The sequence below is a fragment of the Dipteris shenzhenensis genome, chromosome 1 (assembly GCF_047967505.1).
Source record: "Dipteris shenzhenensis isolate YYH24624 ecotype China chromosome 1, Dip_SZ_1.0, whole genome shotgun sequence".
In the NCBI taxonomy this organism is placed as follows: Eukaryota; Viridiplantae; Streptophyta; class Polypodiopsida; order Gleicheniales; family Dipteridaceae; genus Dipteris; species Dipteris shenzhenensis.
In genome coordinates this window covers 13,857,586-13,879,403 of record NC_141596.1, presented here as the reverse complement: position 1 = coordinate 13,879,403, position 21,818 = coordinate 13,857,586, and the positions used below count along the sequence as shown (strand labels likewise).

Genomic DNA, 21,818 nt, shown 5'->3' with positions numbered 1-21,818 from the left:
ATATTTTCAAAAGCTCCCAGAAACATTAGTCTGTCTAGGTAACGAAGTCCTCTTTTATAGTCTTGAGAGGATAAACTCTTGGAACTGAGGAAGTTAAAGGAACTGAAGGACGAGGAAGAGGAAGAGAAAGTGAGGGAAGCAAATCACGATCAACATCTAAGATTGCAGGAGAGCTAGGACAATCCCGTAACATAACTTTAGATTTTTATACAAGAGTAGGTATATGACTATGTTCGTACATAGGAATGTTAAAGGGCTTGATATGAGTTCTCCACATCATAGGGTTCTTTTATTCTTACGATGAGTTGATTTTCCTTCCAAATTAAAATCTCTTGTGTAAAGTTGTCATCATATGCTCAACAGGAAAGCAACGAAAAGATTTGAAACCAGATTTTGCCATTGCATCATATAAGGGTTTTGAATTCAATCAAGGAATTCTTCCTATGAGCTTTTCTAGCTACCCTAACATGTTCTTGAAAACAAATAAAAGCCGTCCGATAGGTTTGTCCTACATAAAGCATATTACTACTATGTCCCTTATAGACAACATAATGGTGTGTGCTTGTTTCTAAGATGTCTTAGTGAGTGCTAACTAATAAAGACTTAAAGAAATGTTACCTTCCCCAAAATCATGAAGATTATTCATGTTTAACCTCAACCTTTCTCTATATAAGTTTCTTCTAGGTTTTTTGTTTTGATTTACCGAGCTAGACCCAACTAAATCACCTACCAAAGAGAGAAGACCATCACTAGCTTTTCCAATGTTGTTCACTGAGGTCAAGCGATCCAGCATTGGGAAACTTGCTTGCACTCTCCCTACCCATCCCAAGCCAGTTTCTCCCTTACTATATTCCTTAACTCTAGCAAGAGCGAGACTAGTATTTAGGGGGAGGCTTGCCTGTACAGTTGTTACTATATATGTTTAAATGGTGTTAACCAGTGTTTTTATATATGTTTAAGTGTGATGTGTAAATTTTTTATGTTACAAATAATGAGTAATTTTCTAAATAAAGTGTCACCTCCAAAAGTAACAAGCATTAAAGAGATGTTATAGTTTATGAGAGCTTGAAGGCGTTTTTAATGACAACAAGATTTGGCAAAGGTGTGGTAGGGCAAGCGGAACATAGCCTGCTTTGCTAATGAATATGTGATTAGGGCTGCAAGGAAGGTTGGACACATCACGTGTAGTGTCCCAAAAACAAAACAAAAAACCAAAAGAAGATGCACATATTTCACAAACATATTGAGATAAATCTATTGTGTAAGCTTTTGTGTAACATCCCTTGGTAAGATGTCAAATTCTTCCACATTAAAAAACGTTTCAAAACCTTGTTATGAACACTACTTACACATTCTTAAACATTCAACTACCTAGACCTTTAGGATTCAATCACGGATGGTCAAACCAAGCTTGTTGGAATCGGAGTCCTAGTGTGTGTGGTCCTAGAGTCCTAGGAGTGTCCTACAGTTGTGTGAGTGTGAAGAGTCTTGAGGCAACTTGTGCCACCTCATGTGGTAGGTGTGATTCCTCCCCTGGATTATAGGATCTAGATTCTCTTGTGTGTGACCTCATCTATGAGGTGTCTGTGTGGGAAGATAAGGCTTGCCCAGCCTATAAAAGAGGCTATGTACTTGCTATGATACAATCTATCAACATCAGTTCGTGCCTCAGATCTTGTCTCTCACCCTCTCCCCATTTTTAACAGTTGGTATCAGAGCAGGTCTTCCTTGACTGAGCCTTGCCTCATCACGCAAGATTTTCCTGCCATGTCTCTGCGATAACATTTACCGCACGTCGCCATGTCTACGTTGCTGACCAGCAGGCCGTTCCAGTTCTGCCTGCTATCTTCCCTGATGCTGCACCATTCTGCCCGTCCTCCCTCGCAGTCTGCTCACGCCTCCCTTGAATTCTGCTCACGCATCCCTCGTAATCCTACCCACGCTGATGCTACCTCTTTCCTGCTAGCTCCTCTACCCGCTACCTCTCTCCTCCGCTGGGCCACTCTTGCGTCATCTCCACGTTGCTGTCAGAGGGCCGCTTCAGTTGAAGTCTCCTCCTTCCGGCCCTGATCTGCGCAATCTCCAGCACGTTTTTGGCCTCCAAATGGTGATTTTTGCTGCTACTGTCGCCATATGAAGCTGCCCGTTTTTGCTGATTAATCGACCCTATTTTGGAGGAGGGTGCTTCAGGGAACAAAAACGAACTGATTCCAGCTCGTTTTTCTTACTGTTCAAGCTGTCATCAGTTCCAAAATCGCCACCACATTTGGAAGGAATTCAGACCGACCTTGAAGCCTAGCACTTTTGCTCCATGACGACCTAAAGAGCGGCTTGTTCCAGCCCATTTCTGAGCCCAAAACCCTAAATTGCGCTTTTCAAGAATTTTGCCTCATTTTGGGTGAATTTGTTGGGGCTTTTATGGTCTGAAGCTTCCCTAGTATTGCTAGAACACTATGCTCTAGGAAATTTTGAAAAGCCCCAATTTTCTGCAAACCCTAATTTTGCAGCAACCCTAACCCAAAAATTTAGGGCTTTTCTGTCCTGTGTCTTCCTTTGGCATAATTAAAGCTTCTACCATGTGAAATTTGGGCCTTTTTTTTGCAAAATTTGAGTAAACATTGTAAGGGATTTAGACACTAGTTGTAATAACAACTAAGACCTTCCCACCAATGGATAGCATAAAAAACCCCTTGTTCATCGAGAAATTCTCAGGGAGCAATTTCCCAACTTGGCAGACGAAACTCCGGCTTCTTCTTATGCGAGAAGGCATATGGAATATCACCAATGGCAAGGAGCCAAAACCCCAAAGTGATGATGCTAGAATCAGTTGGTGGGAGAACCAAAATGATAAAGCAATGGCTATCATTGGCCAAAGCAATGGCTATCATTGGCCTAGCTTTAGCTGACAACCTTATCCACCATGTGGATTTTGATAAGACTGCAAATGACGTGTGGGAAAAATTAGAGAATTTGTTTGGAAATAAGATCAAGAATTCCAAAGTATTTCTCAAACAAAAACTCTTCAAGCTCAAGATGAAGGAAACTGAAACCCTCAATGAACACTTGAGCAATCTTGGGTCAATTCTCCAACAATTATCTGCCATCCGAGCCATTGTTGAAGATGATGATCAAGTTGCTGTACTTCTCTCAAGTATTGAAGACTTTTCCAAGTACAATGAGATCCTTGCTGTCCTAAGAGTCAGCCGCAATATGAGCTTTAAGGATATGGTAGCTCATCTCATTGATGAGGACCGTAGGCTTACAGAGAAAGCAGAATCTTCCTTTGAGTCTGGCAAAGCATTCTTTCTCAAGAATAAGCCCAAGAAGAAAGGAAACCCTCTTAAATGTAATTACTGTCAAAAGCTTGGCCATCCAGAGGATCGTTGGTTCAAGAAGATGGCAAAGGTACAAGCCAAAGAACATGCCAATCAGGTTGCGGAGCAGAGCGAGGACGAAGACGATGAAGCTACACCTTCTGGACCTGAGGAACAGGCCTGCACTGCTGCTGTTTCTGGTCTATCCCTCCATGAGGTGATAGATGAAGAGTGGGCTTTCTAGAGTCATGTGTGTTAGGTACTCTGCCTTGGGTAGTCCCCCTAAAATGATGTAATAATTTGTCATTTTGTGTGCCTTGTCCTATAAAAGGCTCCACTTATTTCCATGTACCCAGTTAGGAGACAGGGGGGTTGTTATGTCTTTCCTTTATCAAGCTTGGCCGAGTTCCAGGATGTTGGTGTACTCCCTAGACCTATGAGTTGGTCATGCATCCATGCTCAGATTTGAGTCTCTGATCACGTTGACACCTAAGCCATGAGAGTGCTTGGTTCAACCTCTGAATTATGCTCAGCTGTTAGCCTCTGAGATTGCCTGGGATGCACAGCCTGGATGATGTCATAGTTTCTCACCCTAGCTCCGAAGGGGGGTTTGTTCGAATCGGAGTCCTAGTGTGTGTGGTCCTAGAGTCCTAGGAGTGTCCTACAGTTGTGTGAGTGTGAAGAGTCTTGAGGCAACTTGTGCCACCTCATGTGGTAGGTGTGATTCCTCCCCTAGATTATAGGATCTAGATTCTCTTGTGTGTGACCTCATCTATGAGGTGTCTGTGTGGGAAGATAAGGCTTGCCCAGCCTATAAAAGAGGCTATGTACTTGCTGTGATAACACAATCTATCAACATCAGTTCGTGCCTCAGATCTTGTCTCTCATCCTCTCCCCATTTTTAACAAAGCTATCATCCAAGTATAGCATAGAGGATATTGTTCATTAGATAAATCAATAAAGCACGGAAACTAGACACAAATTGGATGAGAATTCTTAAAGAACTTGCTCCGGTGAAAGCTGCGAGCAAGTGCGGGACCACGGTAATCGAGGAACTCAATCTAGAAGACCTGCTCACCATGGATCCTGTAAGCTGGTGAGATGGGATCAACACAGAAAGCAGAGCCTCCCTCTGTCAGCCACGCCTCCATCCCCCACGTGAAATCTCTCCGCATCCTTTGCGTCCTAGCCACAATCCGGAAAGCTGTTGTCCAAATGCTCTGTGCCACATGACAGCTCCATAAGCAATGTGGGATCACCTCAAGCAAGCCTTCCGTACAACGAGCACATCTGCCAATCCACCTGCATTTGTTCCAACAACGAGGGACCGATGGGTAGGCTCAACCACCATCCAAAAGAAGTAAGAGATCTTCCGTGGTCTCAGACTTGACCATAGTCGTGGCCAGAAGCAGCTGACCACCTCCCTGGAAACCTCCTACTCCAACCAGTATCGCTCCCTCGAGGGGTTCCATGCTGCTGCCTCCAACTGAATGTAACTGCCGATGCGGGTCGTGTAAGAAAAGAAGGGCACCTCCTCTCTGCTGTCTGAGTGTCCCAACCAAAAGGCCAAAACCACTCTCTTAGATTCCACTGAATGTCCCTAAGAGGGCTGCCCTCCCACAGCCATAGATGCCAAACTGCTCCCTCTGGACTTGCTAAGATGATGGTCAGATTGATATGCCACACTCTGCCCAATCGGCCAACAATCCTGATCCGTTACCACTCTAGATCCTCCAAGGCTGCTAACTCCTCTGAATCCCTCTCCGACTCTACTTGTAGAAGGCCTTTGGTCCCACCATATAACACTTGCATCGGATGGATCCCAGATGCTCTCTAAAGAACCGGACCCTGAGAGGAGTCCTCATCTGAGAGAACTGGCCGTCCCAGTAGTTGGAAGTCCAGGGGCTGCACAACCCCTTCCACCACGACTCAAGGATCACTGAGTCAATCTCAACCATCCATATACCTGCTCCTCTCAGGTCAAAGAGTGCCCGTGCCCTGGCCTCTATATCCCTAGGGGGCTGTCTCTAAGAACCAAAGGATCATGCTAGCCCATTGTCCCACTGTGCCCATCCAATGTGTGTCCTTTGCCCTAACATTCGTCTATCCGCATCTCTAACATCTGGGTGCCAAAGAATCGGCTATCTCTCGAACTCCTCCCTGTAGGAAGGGCTAGCCCATATGAGTGCCCCCGAAACTCTATGCCACACCCTGATCAAACTCCTCATGAATGGGGATCATCTCCCTGTGAGCGGTGCCTCTGAGTCTTCGTCCATCCACTTGGCATCTAATGCCGTATAATTCTTGAATTTTACAAGATACCTGTAAAATTACTTACCCTGAGGGCCTTTACGTACAGTATGATACACAATTTGCTTTGGCTGAAGGACTTCCTCCAGCTCATCTACTTCTGGTGGATCCTCTGATACTGGTTCTGTAGGCTCTGGTCCCTGGAATTTCTTTAGAAGACTCACATGGAATGCATTGTGAATCCTCCAATGCTCTGGCAATGCTAATCTGTATGCAACCTCATTTGTTCTTTCTATAACCTTGAAAGGGCCATAGTATCTGGGAGATAACTTTGCATACACTTTCTGTTTGCCTTTAAACTTGCGGAGCCTCGCTTTTTCAAACCTCAAAAGTACCCAATCCCCTTCCTTGAGATCTAACTGTCTCCTATGCTTATCTGCAGCTCTTTTATGTTTCTCTTGAGACCTTTCAATTGCTGTCCGGACTTGGCTGTAAGCTGTCTGGAGGTCTCTCACAAACTGATTAGCTGCAAATATTTCATCTTTGGTCCTCAATATAGGTGGCAAAATCACCTTCCCATATATGACCTCAAAAGGGGCTTTCCCTGTAGAGCTATGTACAGTATTATTGTAAGCAAACTCTACTAAGGGTAGATACTTTTCCCAGTCTGAACTTTGGTCACCCACGTAGCATTTCAGCATATCCAAAATTGTAGAATTTGCTACTTCACTTTGACCATCTGTCTGGGGATGGAAAGAAGAAGAAAAATTCAAATTCGTCCCCATGTTTCGTAGCATCAATCTAGCATTTCCGAAAAAGTGACTAGCTAGAGTTGGAAAAGCTCTTTCATGCATTCTATGGGCCAAGGACATGGGCAAGAAGAAGCTCCACTACATCCCTTGCTCTTAAAGCTCCCAAATTGCAAGTAGGCGTGGGCTTACTAGAATAGATTGGTCATTCTGGGATCTCGATCACTAACAATCGACTTAGGCATACCATGATGTTTAAAAATTTGTGCCATGAAAAGCTTAGCCATATGATCTGCCTTTATGGTTTTGCGAACCGGAATGAAATGAGCTTGCTTGCTGAATCTATCAATGATAGTCCAAATCCCATCATTCCCTGACTTTGATCTCGGCAAATCAAAAATAAAGTCCATTGTAATACTTTCCCATGGTGCCTGAGGCACGGGAAGAGGCATAAGTAGGCCAGGTGCCTTCCGTCTATCATACTTCACTTTCTGACACGTAAGGCATTTAGTAACAAACTGATGTATATCTTTCCGCATCCCTGGCCAAAAGAAATACCTCTCTAGTGCTAGAGTTGTTGCTGTAATTCCTCTAGGTCCAGCATAGGGAGGTGCATGGCATTCCCCCAAAATCTTTTTCCTCATCTCCTGGGTGATGCATAGGCAATCATCTTTCATTAAATACCCATCTTTCAGGGAATAGTGATTGGTGGATTGCCCCTCTTGCATTTGCTGTAAAATTTCACCAAAATCTGAATCATGAGCATATTGGTCCCTCATGCCTCCCAGGTCCTGATGATAAGCAATAGTCACATTATTGACCTGGGGTCTTCGGGACAAAGCATCTGCCACTCTGTTCCGAATTCCTGGAGTATGGACAATCTGAAAATGATACATTGAGAGCATGTTTGCCCATTTCATATGCTTCTCGGAAAGCTTGGTCTGAGTCAAAAAGTATCTCAGACTTTGGTGATCTGTCTTGACAATAAAATCTGCACCCAAAAGATAGTGCTTCCATGTATGGATGGCATGAATTACAGCCAATAACTCTTTCTCATAGATTCCTAGATATCTTTCTGCATCCCGAAGTCTCCTGCTTTCATAGGCTACTACATGACCATTCTGATGCAATGCAGCCCCAACACATTCTCCACAAGCATCGCAATCAACATCAAAAGACTGATACAGATCCGGGACTACAAGAATAGGCTCTGTAGTCAACTTCTCCTTGAGTGTATTGAATACTTTCTTCTGTGATAATCCCCATGTGAAGGCTGCATTTTTCTTAGTAAGGTCATGTAATGGAGCTGCAATATCAGCAAAATGTCGGATAAACCTTCTGTAGTAAGAACACAGGCCTAGGAAACTTCGAACTTCATGCACAGTTTTCAGCTCTGGCCATTCCTGAATGGCACGGATCTTCGCTGGATCCATTTGTATCCCATTCTTGGATATTACATGCCCCAGATAGTGGATTTCTTCCAAGAAGAATTCACTTTTCTTGCTGTTTGCGTAGAGCTGATGATTTCTCAGCTCTTGAAACACTATAGCAAGATGTTCTCTATGCTCTTCTTCTGTCTTAGAAAAAACTAAGATATCATCAAAGAAAGTACCCGTAAAATGCCTGTACTTTCGGAAGATACGATCCATCATTCTATTGAATGTGGCTGGAGCATTTGTCAACCCAAAAGGCATCACTAAGTATTCATACAACCCAAATGTAGTGCGGAATGCTGTCTTGTGCACATCCTGAGGCTGTATCCTCACTTGGTGATACCCACTATTTAAGTCTATCCTGCTGAAAACTGAAGCTCCATTTAATTGATCCAAGACATCATCAATGCGCGGAATAGGGAATCTATTCTTGATGGTCATTTTGTTCAGTGCGCGATAATCGACGCACATACGGAATGAACCATCTTTCTTCTGTACTAATAGTACAGGAGAACAAAAAGGAGACGAGCTGGGCTGAATCAACCCTTTGGATAGTAAGTCCTGTACCTGAGCCATAATCTCCTCTCTCTGAGTCGCACTGACTCTATAAGGTGGTCTGTTTGGTGGCTCACTACCAGGCATTAACTCTATCTGATGATCTTCTGGTCTCTCTGGGGGTAACTCCCCTGGCAAAGCATCAGAAACGCAATCTTTAAAGTTTACAAGAAACTGAAACTTATCTTTGTCTGCATCATTCATTTCAGCATGCATTTCATTCCCTTTTTCTTTTACAAAAACCATGTACGCAGAAATTGCACACTTTATTGCTTTACCACATGAAACATCAGATACAATGGGGATAGTGTCCCCTTTATTCCTGGCAATTAAACGCTGATTTTTTCCCCTATGCACAAACTCCAGCACTCTTTCAGGAAGAGTCAACTTCACTGCCTTGCGGTGAAACCAAGGCATTCCCAAAACTACATCATAATGTTTTAGTGGAGAAATGAAGAAGTCTTCCTGATCCACATAACTCTGAACATAAAGACGGAGCTTCCCTATCAAGGGAGTAACTGGCACAGGATTCCCACAGAACATTTGATCGGCATCCAAAGCCCTACCCAACTCCTCCGTTTTTATTCCCAGCCTCAGGGCTAGATCCTCTGATATGAAATTATCAGTAGCCCCTGAATCAAATAAAATTAGCGCTTGCTGGTCTCTAACTTTGCCCCATGATAGCAGCAATTCTTGTTCTTCTGGGTTCAAAGCATGACCCAGTATGTCAGGAATTCCCCCCGCCATTGGCTTTTGCGGTCCTCGTGGCTTCTCTGCCTCTTTTCCCTTCGAAGTTGGAGGCTTTTCTGGGCACTGGGCAGCCACATGCCCCTCTTTGCCGCACCTGAAGCGTTTCCCATCTCTACGGAATTCCGCTATCTGTTCAGGGGTGAATAGAGATTTGCCCTTACAAGTTCTTGAAAACTGAGTACCCCTCGGCTTCTGAGGCTGAAACCCTTTCTTTTCAGCCTTGGGGTACTCTTTCTTTTCTGATTTTGAAAAATCAGTTTTCTTTTTATCAACACGTCTTGCATGCAAGGATGGCACTGTAGATGGATCTTGTAGCGGCACAAGGCTAGCTACTGAAGCTGAATGCATAAGGTCTTGAATATTCTTTGCCCCCAAAGCATTCACTACTGCCTGAATTCTTGGAGTGAGACCTGCTCTGTACTTTCTCATTTGGGTGCCTTTGGAGATCTTTTTGAAAGGTGCAACCTGCAAATAAGCATCCCAAAACTTTTGGTTGTACACATCCACTGTATCTCCTGCATCCATATGCAAGCTGTCCCAATCTTGAAGAACATGGTCTCTAAACTGTTTAGGCATAAACTGCTGGTAGAGGGCTTTCTTGAAGTCCTTCCACTTCCTTGGGGCTGACCCATCTGTGGTCTGTGCACTCCACCATGCACTAGCTGTTGCTGTCAAGTGCAAACTGACCATTCTTAACTTGGAGGATTCTAAAAATTTTTCTGTACCGAAGGCAGCATCAAACTGTCTGATGAACTGCAATGCTTTGTCTGTATGACCATACTGTCCATTGTAGGTCATAAACTTGACAGATTTTCCTCCCTCTTTAAATTCCTTGGTCTCTTTGGACGTCTTTCTCTTCCTAGACTTCTTGTGTTTTCTTCTTTTCCTGGATGGTTTATCTGATAAGGAAGAAGAAGACACAGAAGTCGAACTCGAGGTAGACGGTGATGGACTAGGAGATCGGTGATGATGCCTCGATCTCTTTTTACTATGGGACCGTCTCCTATGAGATCTCTCTTTCTCAGGCTGTACACGAGAGTGTGCCTCTGGCATTGGCACGTCATATACTGGATTAGGCATAGCTTCTGCTTGAAACAAATGCTGAGCCCTTGGATCCCTTTTGAGATTTTCCATCTCTTGTATACGAGTGCGTACCATCTGTTCAAATTCTTGTTGAGTTTGCGGCACACTTCTCTGTCTTGGATGTACATCCCTATCTTGTGAATCCCACTGGATAGGTGATTGATCCATATTCTAGGATCTGCAGATTTCACACACCGTGTAGGTAACTGATGCACAACTACCTTTGCTTTTCCAACAGAAAAATACCTCAACAAGAGGTGTTTTGCATTCACAATCTATGCCAGTACTGGCTGTCAATTCAAGGCATATACCCACACAGTTGCCAAAGCATCAACAACTATATTGCCCTTTTCTGGCTGCTGCAGATGGCTTCAAAAGGCATCTGTTTTCCCCTCTTTTCACTGCTCAAAGGCATGCATACTCTTTTTCTGCAAATCTCTGATTTCTCTGATTTTCTGCTGCTTTTCTGCTGCTTTTCTACTTTCTCTGTTTTCTCTGTTTTCTCTGTTTTTCTGCTGCTTTTCTGACAGTAAAAGTCTGACAGGTAGGTGAAAATTGCTAGCAGAAACAATCTCTGCAACTGTTCTTTTTTTTTTTTTTTGAAAAGAACAGTAACCAGATGGAGTAACTGGCTAGTTACTCTAACCAGACTGACTGGTTTTGGTCTGGTTAGTTTGCAACTGGACTAACTGGACTGGTCACAGTCTAGTTACAGTGACCAGACTGGTCCGGTTGGGTCAAGTTAACTAGACCTCTGACCAGGGTTAACTAACCAGAGTTAATTTAACCACTGGTTTGCCACATGTCAGTGCCACGTCAGCATCTGCCACATCAGCTTTCTGTCAGCCTGCCACATCAGCACCTACCACGTGTCAAAGCCACGTCAGCTGCATGTGCTGCCACGTCATCATCGCACGTGTGGACCTGCTGGCTGCCACGTCATCGTTGCACGTCTGGACCTGCTGGCTGCCACGTCAGCGCTGCCTATCTGCCACGTGTCCTCCTGTGCCACATCAGCCTAAGGTTCCAAACCTTGGCTGACTGATGCGCGTCGCGCGTCGCACCGCCTCCATTTGTCCGTCAGCACCCGTCAGTGTCTCCGCCATTCGTCTACAGATTTTCACACAGGGCTTGGAGAATAGTTCACGCCATCGGAACTAAGCGAAGTGCAGATTTGTAGTCATCTTCTGATACCGCTGGCGGAGGCAATGAAAAAGTCACTACGCGTGAGGGCGTCTCCCTCTGAGTGGTAATTGCCGGTGCTTGCAAGAGGCTTCCCGTAGCATAATCCCAATGAGTAGGCACAGGCCCAACGCTTGTGATATGCACGGTATTTGCCGTAATCACGACGCCCAATTAACGCTCAAGATAGACAAACACCTACGCCTTACTTTTCCTTGCTTGCCCTCTTCACGCAATAGCTTACTAATATGGCACGCATACCCCTTCAGCAAGGTAGATGCTCATTGCTAATACGTTGGGTGCAAAACTGCATCTCGCTTCTTCGCCTGCAGGGCTCTTCAGCTAACCACCGATCAAAATCATGCTACTCTCCCAAGCGTCGCTTATCATCTCGAGAAACTCTCTTGCACTTGGATCGTCACAGTTTAGGAAAACTATGAGACCAGGCTCTGATACCAATAAAACCGACTCGCTACTGAAAGACAGCCATTACCACTCATAAAAGACAGTAATTGTGCTTTCATAAGCTCTCCCTCACTCCCTCTCTCTGAAGATGCACTAGGGCCCAGGACAAAACGTCGGGCTGGACCCCCCCGAAGGTTTTTATTCATGAGAGAAAATCTGTTACAGAAGTTCAGCGTAGAGCTGTCTGGTAACCTCTACATTTTTAAAACGTGAAAAAAAAATCCACTTTATTACAAGAGCTTCAAGCTCAATTCAAATTGGCAACATGCCACTTGTCTAAAATCTAAACTAAGTCCTATTACATGCCACTAAGGGCCATTCTGGAGTCTTCAAAGCTCTCGGTCACACGAACCGCCTCCTAGATGCTTGTCAGGCTCCCGTTACGCTTAGGAAAAATAATTCTTCCTAGTACCTGCAACAATTAATTAAAGCGCACCACCATGGCACCCACTGTGGACTAACTCTCGTCACGGTGGGCGTCCCCACTAAACACATGTGCACATCTAAACAAATATATATATATAAATATAAATATATATATTTTTTCTCTGGTTGACCGGAGTCAACACTCTTGATTATAATTAAGGAGCTTTGACCAAGGGTCGAGGCGCCTTAATTATAGCCAAGTCTCTCCAACCGAAGTTGGCACATCTTGGCTAACCAGGGTTAACCCTCTTGGCGCATGCCAAGTCTTGTTGACTGAAGTCAACACTCTCTGACCGTAGTCAGCTCTGTAGTTCTCTGGTTAACCGCAGTTAACCCTCTTGGTAATAAAACTCGCACTTAGTCACAATCACTCATGTTTTCTTAGTCGAATAGAAGGCCGCAAATGCCTATACATAGATTCACTATCTTGGTCACATTATATCACGAGAAGGTGTCCGTATGGACCCAACCAAGATACAGACAGTTGTAGAGTGGCCTGGACCTGAAGAATGCCCATGAGGTAAGGTCTTTTCTAGGCCTATGCTCATATTACCGAAGGTTTATTTGGCATTTTGCTGAACTTGTAGCCCCTCTACATGATCTCACTAAGAAAAATCTGAAGTTCAGATGGACCCAAAAAGAAAAGGACTCTTTTAATGCTCTAAAGCATGCCCTGACTATAGCTCCTGTACTTATCATTCGTGACTTAAGGAAACCATTCCTAGTAGCAGTTGATGCCAGTGGCGATTGCCTTGGGGCTTCTCTTACCCAGGATGGTCATGTTGTGGCCTTTGAAAGCCAACGGCTAAGAGATGCTGAACTTCAATATGATATGTATGAAAAAGAACTCTTAGCTGTAATTCATGCTCTTAAACTTTGGAAACACTATCTTTTAGGAATAGATTTTCTTGTAAAAACTGATCATGAAAGTCTTCAATATTTTCTAACTCAACCTCTGATCAGAGAGAGACATATGAAATGGTCTACCTTTCTGCAATCATTTCATTTTCAGATACAATATACTCCTGGAAAAGAGAATGTAGTGGCTGATGCCCTTTCTCGTAGACCACGGCTTCACCATATTTCAGTTCCCTATCATGATGAGCTAGCAGCCCTCAAAGAATTCTATGAGGGAGATGCTGATTTAATTCAGCCATGGGCACATCTGAAAGATGGAGGCACCCATCATGCCTACCACATCAGGGATGGCTATTTATTCATGGAGAACAAACTATGTATCACAAAGCAGCTTAGATCTAAAGTGGAGGAAAGCCATAACACACCCTATGTTGGTCACAGGGGTATTGTGGCCACTTTTTCAGCCATGGATAAATTTTTCTACTGGCCTGACATGAAAAAGGACACTGCTGCCTACATTTCAGCTTGTCTCGCATGTCAAAAAGCTAAGTATGAGAGAGGAAAACCCAAGGGTTTACTTCAGCCCCTACCCATTCGTGAGAGACCATGGGAACACATCACCATGGACTTCATTACAGGAATTCCCAGGACCAATCAAAATCATGACATGAGTTGGGTGATCGTAGATCGATTCAGCAAGCAAGCCCACTTCATTCCTTGCAGAAAGAATCTCAAGGCACCTGAAGCTGCCAATTTATTTATTAGACACATCTTTAGGCACCACGGCATGCCCAAGTCTATAGTATCAGATAGAGACTCAAAGTTCACTAGTAACTTCTGGCAGGCTTTGTTTGAGAACCTTGGAACTCTTCTAAGTTTCTCCTCATCTTTTCATCCTCAAACGGATGGCCAAACTGAAGTTACGAATAGTACACTCTTGGATTTGCTCAAATTTTATGTGCATGACCAACAAACCTTTTGGGAGAAATTCCTTCTTCTTGTGGAGTTTGCTTATAATAACACAATTCATTCCTCCATTGGAAAAGCTCCTTTCAAAATTCTATATGGTAGATCTTTACCAACTCCAGTCATGCAAACAAAAGAGAAAATATTTGCCGCCGCTGATCAATTCATGGAGGATTATGACTCTGCTTATGCCACGGTTCGCGAGCAGCCATTCAAAAGGCACAGGAGAAACAAAGAGCAGCTACAAATAAAAGACGGAGGGTGTTTGCACCAGTGAAAGAAGGCCAATGGGTCTTATTGAAATTTGAGAAAGCCCGGTTCAAAATCAAAGTGGGCAAAAAGCGCATCTACTTTAAGCTATCCTTTCGATATTATGGTCCTTTTCAAGTGTTGCAGGTAATAAATGATGTCTCAGTCCGATTGAGACTTCCAGAGCATTGGAAGATCCACGATGTCTTCCACGTAAGCTTGGTGAAACCCTTCATTGGGGAACCACCTCAAGAGCCCACACTGGACGATGCACCTGAAGTAGAGGACATTGAGATCTTGTTGATCCCAGAGCAGATTATTCTGCATAACTTCACTACGGGACGTCGAGGCACGACTCGCAAGATGTACCTTTTGAAGTTCAGAGGGCTTCCATCCACCGATGCCCAATGGATGGACAGAGTTACATTTCAGGAGTGTCCTAAAATCCAGGATGCTTATGAGGAAGCATTTCAGTTGAGGACAACTGAATGAAAGACAGAGGGAATGTCATCCTGCTTCAACAACATGTATCCACTTGCTTGGTAATAATTCTTTTTGTTTTTCAATAGTATGCTTATTAAGAAATGAAATGTTTTCCTACTGTTCAGTTACGGTCAATGGGGACTAGGTCTAGCATTTGAGGGTTGATCCCCTTGCTTAGGGTTATGGGCATTAGTAACCCACAAGAGTGATGGCCTCTCTTTGAGAGAGACATCTGGAAACCACACCCCACCTAAGTACCTAAATATGGAACCAATCAATTGCACAGATTGCATACTGACCTAGGAACCATTCAAGAGAATGTTCCCTGCGCTTTGGGTGTGGGCCTGGCAGCATGCCAAGAGTAATGGAGATACAAGAAAAGACGGCAAACAAATGAGCTCAGTATGGCTCAATATGACCTTAGAGTAAGTCAGTAGATAGTCCAAGCTGTTAGGGACCCGTGGGTGCGATCATAATTGAATTCTGACAACTTTGAAATTTTAGGGTTTTTGGGAGTGACACGTGGCAAATTGCCACATGGAATCTGAGCTGGCAGGTCATTCCACCTGTACCACATGTGGCAGCATGCATGGCAAGTGGCAGGGCATGCAAGCCAAGTGTCTGGCCCCAAATCTGGTAGATTTGGGGCAGGTTGTGGGCTGTCCTCTTTGGGACTGCAGCCCACCAAAAAATCTGGGACAAGTGTCCACCTTCCACTCTGGGCTGCGGGGGGGGACTGAGCCTATAAAAGAAGGCCTCTCCCCTTCATTCCCTACATGAAGAAAATTCATCACTTTTCTTCTCCCTCCTTTTGGTTGACCTCTCCAACTGCTTGGTTGCAGCCAACTTCTCCCCAGGCCATTCTCTCACCTCAGCATTCTCGAACAGCAGCAGCATCCTCTCTCCTTCTCCTAGCCTGGAGCAGCCACAGCCCCTTTCTCTCTCCTGCAGTCTTTCTCTCTCTACTACAAAATTTCTCTCTCTACTGTTCCAGCCCCTTCCCCTTGCAGAAATCTGCCTCTCTCCGCACCTCTGGAACAGCAGCAGCTCCTCTCTTACATCCCCTCCCTTGGGATCAGCATTGGCACTCTCTCTCTACAGCTATCACTCAGTAGAGGCTTTCTCTCTCTAGCCTACAGGCTGTTTTTCTGAGCTGTTCTCATTCCAGCCCCATTTCCACACTCTCCTCACCTAAGGGAGCTTCAGAGGCATCAAGGACTTCATCTACAAAAGGGTCAAGTCAAGAAAGAAGTCTGTATTGTCAAGTTTATATCATTTACAGCACTATTTCATGTTGTTTCTACGATCTTTCTAGAAACTAGCGCTTGCCTCTAGCGTTGGATGTAAGTGGTGATTGTTGCACGCTTCTTCCTTGTGGATTGGGTAAGCCAAGAGTTGAAACCTGAGCTTGGATTCCTCCTTTCTGTTGTCTACCTTGTACTCTTGAGTCTTGTATCTAGGTCCTAGGCTTTCACTGAGTTCATCAGTTTGGATGGTGCATTGCACCTTGGTCTTGTATCTCCATTTTCAAGAATAAAGTGAGCTTGGATAAGGGGGGGGGGCCGTCTTGACCCCTCAATCATATTGCAATTTCCAATGATGTCACTTTGTGTTTAAGCTGTATAAGTCTTAATTCCAACTTAATTGCAATCTCTTAAACGCCTCTGCAAAATCTGTTGTCTGAATTGATAGAAAGCACCGAGTAGTTTACAGGTTCTTTGGGCCCCTCTTGGCCCTAGAGCTTGCATTTGCCCCCAAGGCACAATTTTCTAGGGGGAAACTTGCACACCCCATCCCGCTTGCACACCCCATCCCGTGACCTCGCCACTTGATTCCCGGGGTCGAGGCCACATGCGAGCATTAAAACTCACGCCCTCGTGACACAGTGAGAGGCTTAGCCTCCTCTCTTTCCCAATCCACTGCCTCCAATAAGGTAAAAATGTACAAGATCTGTGTTCCTGAACAAAGCCAATCCTTGTGTCGTGATGAATGATATTTGGAAGGTGGGGCCTCAATCACAAACTCAAGACCTTGGCTAAGATCTTGTATGCGGTGTCGAATAGGATAACCGGCCTCCATTGTGGAATGTCTGACCTGCCCCCCCCTTTTCGGAGCAAGCAGATCCAACCCCAACTCAAGGACTGTGGGAGAGAACCTGTATCAAAACTCTCCTGGCACGCCCACCGGAGCAGAGTGCGGATATGCTCCCACAAGAAACAAAAGAAAGTCGGAGTCAAGCCATCCTCTTTCGGGCACTTCTAAGGAGGAAGGGCCCTGAGGGCCTCCTAGAGCTCCTCCTCTATGAAAGGGGCCTCTAAGCATCTGTTCAGGCTCGGAGAGACCACCACTTGAACCTCCTCCCACACTGCCTCCCTGGCCACAAGGGAAGCATGGGCCTGAAACGACTGCCTGTAGAACTCCGTGGTCATCTCCAAAATCTATTGGGGGTCTGGATGCATCTGTCCCTTTGCATCTCTCAGTCGCTGCAGCTGCGTCCTTGTTGAGGGTGGCCCGTTAAGCTGGAAAACTGTTGAGTCATCCTATCACCCTGCTGGGAAGAGTGATACGAGAACTCGGCCCTACGCACCTCCATATCAGCCTCACAGACTCATCTCTCTCGTTGAGCCACTGAGATCAGTCTTCTCCTCTCTGAGGCGCTCTTCGGAGGCCAGATCCCTTCTCAGAGTTCTCTCCCTCTCCTGCAGGGCAAGTCTCCTCCTGAGTGCACTTAAGCTTTGCACTACTCCTCTAGATCCCCTCTACTACCCACGCTGCCCAAGCCGCTGAAGGTCCTCCCTCCGGCTGCTACCATACTGCTGCTATGGAGTGCTGGACCTCTGCCTCCTGAAGCAAGCTGTCTAGAATACGGATCCCCTTCTGGGGAAGATCCGAGCGGGACTGCTCAAGGTGAAATATAATCGGAGAACGATCCGACATCATGGTACTTGCTAAGATGCCAATGGATCCCCCTCTGTGCAGAGCCCAGTCCCCAACATGGAACCAGTCCAATGCTCGCGTAATCCGTTGCATGTCCTCTGCCCAAAGGAGAAGTGGAGGCTGCCTAGAATCCTAATAAACTCTGCCTCCCACTAGGGGTCCCTGCCGCTGATCGCAAAAACAAACTGCTCCAAGATGCTCCTCTCTGCTGCCAGCATCTCCAAGAAAGAGGTCCCCCCTACTTATCCTCTACAAACTCAAGATTGTTGAAATCGCCTCCAACAATCCACGAGCCCACATCTGGGAGGCACTCTGTTAGACGTCTCCAAAAGGTTGCCCGGTGCAGTCTGCATGCTGGTGCATCGACGTTCTAGATCCCTATCCTAAGGCCTCCCACGTGAAGGCCCATCCACACTGCCCTACCTGCTATAAGCTCACCCTAATTAAAAATCTCGAAAGCCACTGCCTGCGAGGCTGAGATACAAACCCCTCTGCTCCTACCAACCGCTGGGGACCAGATCGCGGGCCTTCTTCCCAAGAGGAGGTGATGACGATGTCCGATATCCAACTGCTGTGAACATATGTTCTTGGGTCAGGAGGAGGTCAACTGACCTTTCTACCACTGCTCTTTGCAAATCCTGGCAAAGAATCAAGTACCGAGACTAACTAGATGCACGATCATGAAGTCCATGCACGTTCCAACTCACCACTGCCCCGCTCAGGAATATGTCAAAGAGAACAAAGCTCGCCTATGAGTGGGGCTTGTTCTAGAAAACGAGACTTCTGTGATTCTGTTGGTGGAGAGTAGTCTATGTCCATGCACCTACGAACCAGAGTAGCAACCGGCTCAACACCCACCTTTTGCGCCCACTACGTCATGAAGGGAAAGTATGTCCCAAACGTCTCTGCACACTGTTGTAGTGTCCAATGCTGTTGAGTCGAATGAATCTTCACTCCAGGTGGCAGCCGTATCACTCCTACTGTCAGCCCTGAGCCTGATCTCTCTAGACTGAAACCAAGATGGAAGAAATCCGACAAGCCATAGGTGAGCCACAAGTCCAGCCCATTTGGCCCCACACTCATCCATCATACGAGACACTCGTCCTCTATCATGTCATCAAACATCTCCGGCATCCATTTCTCCTCTCCTGTGGAGGTAAACTCTATGCCCTAGAAAAGATGGGTGTGGGCTCCGACCACACCGAATGATCCCCCTTTACGGGGCTACAAAATCAGAACTGTCATCTCGAGAGACATGGGATAGGAGTTTGGAATAGCAAGTTAGTTCCACATCCCCAAACGCCAGAACTCCCTCGGTAGGGTAAGTCCATATCGAAGCTTCAGGTCTGGAGCCTACGAAGAGGATATGCTACTCCTTGATTCCTGCCATGAGGTAAAGGTCCTTTGAGGAGAGGCTCCATCTTGTTGCTCTGAGAGAGGAGAGGGGCTGAGTTAGAGGCCGGTGCCTTGCCCTTGCCCTTGCTCGAGGGCTGAGGGGCAAGAGGGGCTCGGAGGAGGGAGAAGATGGCTCTGCTGAAAGGGGTGGAGCGGAGGGGGGAGGAGGGGGGGGCAGGTGACAAGAGTGATAACCTCCAAGGGGGCAAGAGGGGGGGGGGGGGGAGTAGAGGGGGGATCCAGAGGGTGACGAGAAGGGGGAGGAGGAGGGAAGCTCCACTGAAGAAGAGGGGGTGTCCCTGCTGCTACGTCGAAGCCTAGTAGTGCTACCGCGTCACCTCGATCTCCTGAGAGCATCCCTCTGGGAGAGCCTCTGTCATCAACACATCCGGTACGTATTGCTACGATGGAGACTGCCTGCCCAAGTGCACTACGCTCGAGGGATCCACTGCAGAAGTGGGAACCCTCTCTGCCTGCGGGGGGTACGACCTAAAGGTGAGTCCGTGGACTGCTCCTCCTGAAGGGGAGGAGGCTGGCTCTCACTCCAACCACTCCCACGCCCTGCGTCTGGCTCGCCGTCACAGATTCTTCTGGGTCCTTTTACTCAACTTCTTTTCCCCTTTCCCAGGATCCACTTTCCCTCTAAGGGTGTCACCCAAGGTGTCTGTGACTCATGTTGCTACTGTCGGGGGGAACGTTGAGCCCTCTCCTCGTAAGTCTCTCTCTACTGACTCTGTTGAACCTATGGGGGAGGGGGAGAAGGCCATGTCTGTCCTTTGGGACAGTCTCGGGCTAGGTGCCCCAGTTGTCTGCAACGTAAGCACTGTCCAGGAAGCCCAAAGATCTCCAACCTCTACCGAAGTGTTCCCCTATCCAGGGTCTTGAGGAGAATCATATCCGAGAGGGACTCCGAGTTCTCCACGACAAGCCTAAGCCTCGGAACCCCATCATCTACTACTACTGAAGATGATGCAACCGGTGGGGACTCCAACACTATGCCAAAAGCCCCCCCTTGGTGTTGGAGTCTGCAGTTGCTGCCACGTGTAACCATGAGGTGTGTCGGGTGCGAGGACCCGTCCCACTCCCAGTCCCATAGCCACACAATGCTCTCTCCCCCCTAAAAAAGTCCCGGGAGGGATGAGAGAGAGGGGTTCAAACAATCTTTTTATATCCAAGGGCTACACAATCCCACAATTGATTATGGGACTAAAGTCCCCCAATTCCACATGTCAAATGTGCCAAAAGCCCCCTTTTTTTCAACAACCACAAACCATACAAACCACACAAGGGGGGGGCACCCACGGGGGCTAGCCCATTCCCAACACCCTCCGCGGGCTAAGCACCTTGAAAGGTGAACTAGACCAAATCAAAGGCCGGTCCCAACAACGCAAAGGTGATGTGACAAACGCACACGGCAACAAAGCCAAGACGCCTCGTGACTCAAAGTCCACGCCATCCCAAACGAGGACAGCTAGCCGCCAATGCAGAGCAAGCCGTTGCCAACAAATAGTCACACTTAAGTCATCTTCTATGAATCGTGACACTTCACAACAGTCAAAGTCTGACAGACAGTCAGGATCAAAGATTGCCTGCCACGCGTCACGCGCGCAGGAGCCGCCGAAATGCACAATCCGCCGCCATTCAGTCTCTGATACCTTGTTGGAGTTTGCAGTCGCTGCCACGTGTAACCACAGGGCACGTTGGATGTGGGGGTCCCACTCCCCGTCCCCCATAGCCACACAATGCTCTCTCTCCCCCCAAAAAGTCCCGAGAGGGATGAGAGAGAGGGGTTCAAACAGTCTTTTTATATCCAAGGGCTACACAAGCCCACAATTGATTATCGGACTAAAGTCCCCCACATGTCAAATGAGCCAAGAGCTCCCCTTTTTTCATTAATCACAAACCATACAAACCACACAAGGGGGGGGCACCCAAGGGGATTAGCCCATTCCCAAAACTTAGAAGGACAAACCTGTACTCCCTTGGGAGCCCCGGGAAGCAAAGCATCACCAGGAATCAAGGGACATGATGTGTCGTATCCATATCCTCCACCGTGAAGCCGTGATACCAAGGGATAAGGTAACCAAGTGTGGACCCAAGAAGATCGAACTATGCTCCACAAGGGTCTGTGAGGTGGCTTGAGAGCTCAGCTAAAGGAGAAATACACCCCTCCCATAGATAGTGACTTCCTAGATGTGGTTGGCCTCTAGAGCTAAGCTTGCTTGAAGCCACTCCCGAATCTGCCTCCCTGAGGGTGTCAAACCAACACTCCATCCTACCACTGCTCTGTCCTAAAGAGATGGAACTACGTGCTTAACCTATTGCTTGTCTGAGGGGGAGAGGCAAATCTTAACAGCTTTGGGAGTCCAGGATGCTGCCATGAGAGCTCCTTTGGCTACAAGGGGTCACCGTCAAGGCAATGCTCCCCAAAAAAAAACCACTAACACTCTACTGCCACGAAGAGGAAAGGAAGGAAAACCAGAGAGATGCAAGCTGAACGGGCTGCAAGTGCAGTCCAAAAGGAAAAATTCTGGGCGAACCGCTTCCCAGGATCTTGAAGTGCACGTCAGCCGATCTTCCGCCACTTGAAGCTGAAAAGAACCTAAGGCACGCTCTCTCTGTACGAAGTCGATTTGTGAGGTTTTCCGGAGGCCAGGAGCCTCTCTCGGGGCTGCCACAATGCTGAATGGACTCACGAGGGCCGCGGCTTTCCTTGCAAGAGT

The 21,818-nt window shown here is 46.6% G+C and overlaps 1 protein-coding gene across 3 annotated transcripts in view; it reads right to left on the bottom strand.

Annotated features, from left to right (window-relative positions):
• The window catches only part of LOC147905422 (thioredoxin-like protein AAED1, chloroplastic), a 48,053-nt gene that overhangs the window by 13,371 nt on the left and 12,864 nt on the right, over positions 1-21,818 (bottom strand). The gene's annotated exons all lie outside the window — the stretch shown is intronic.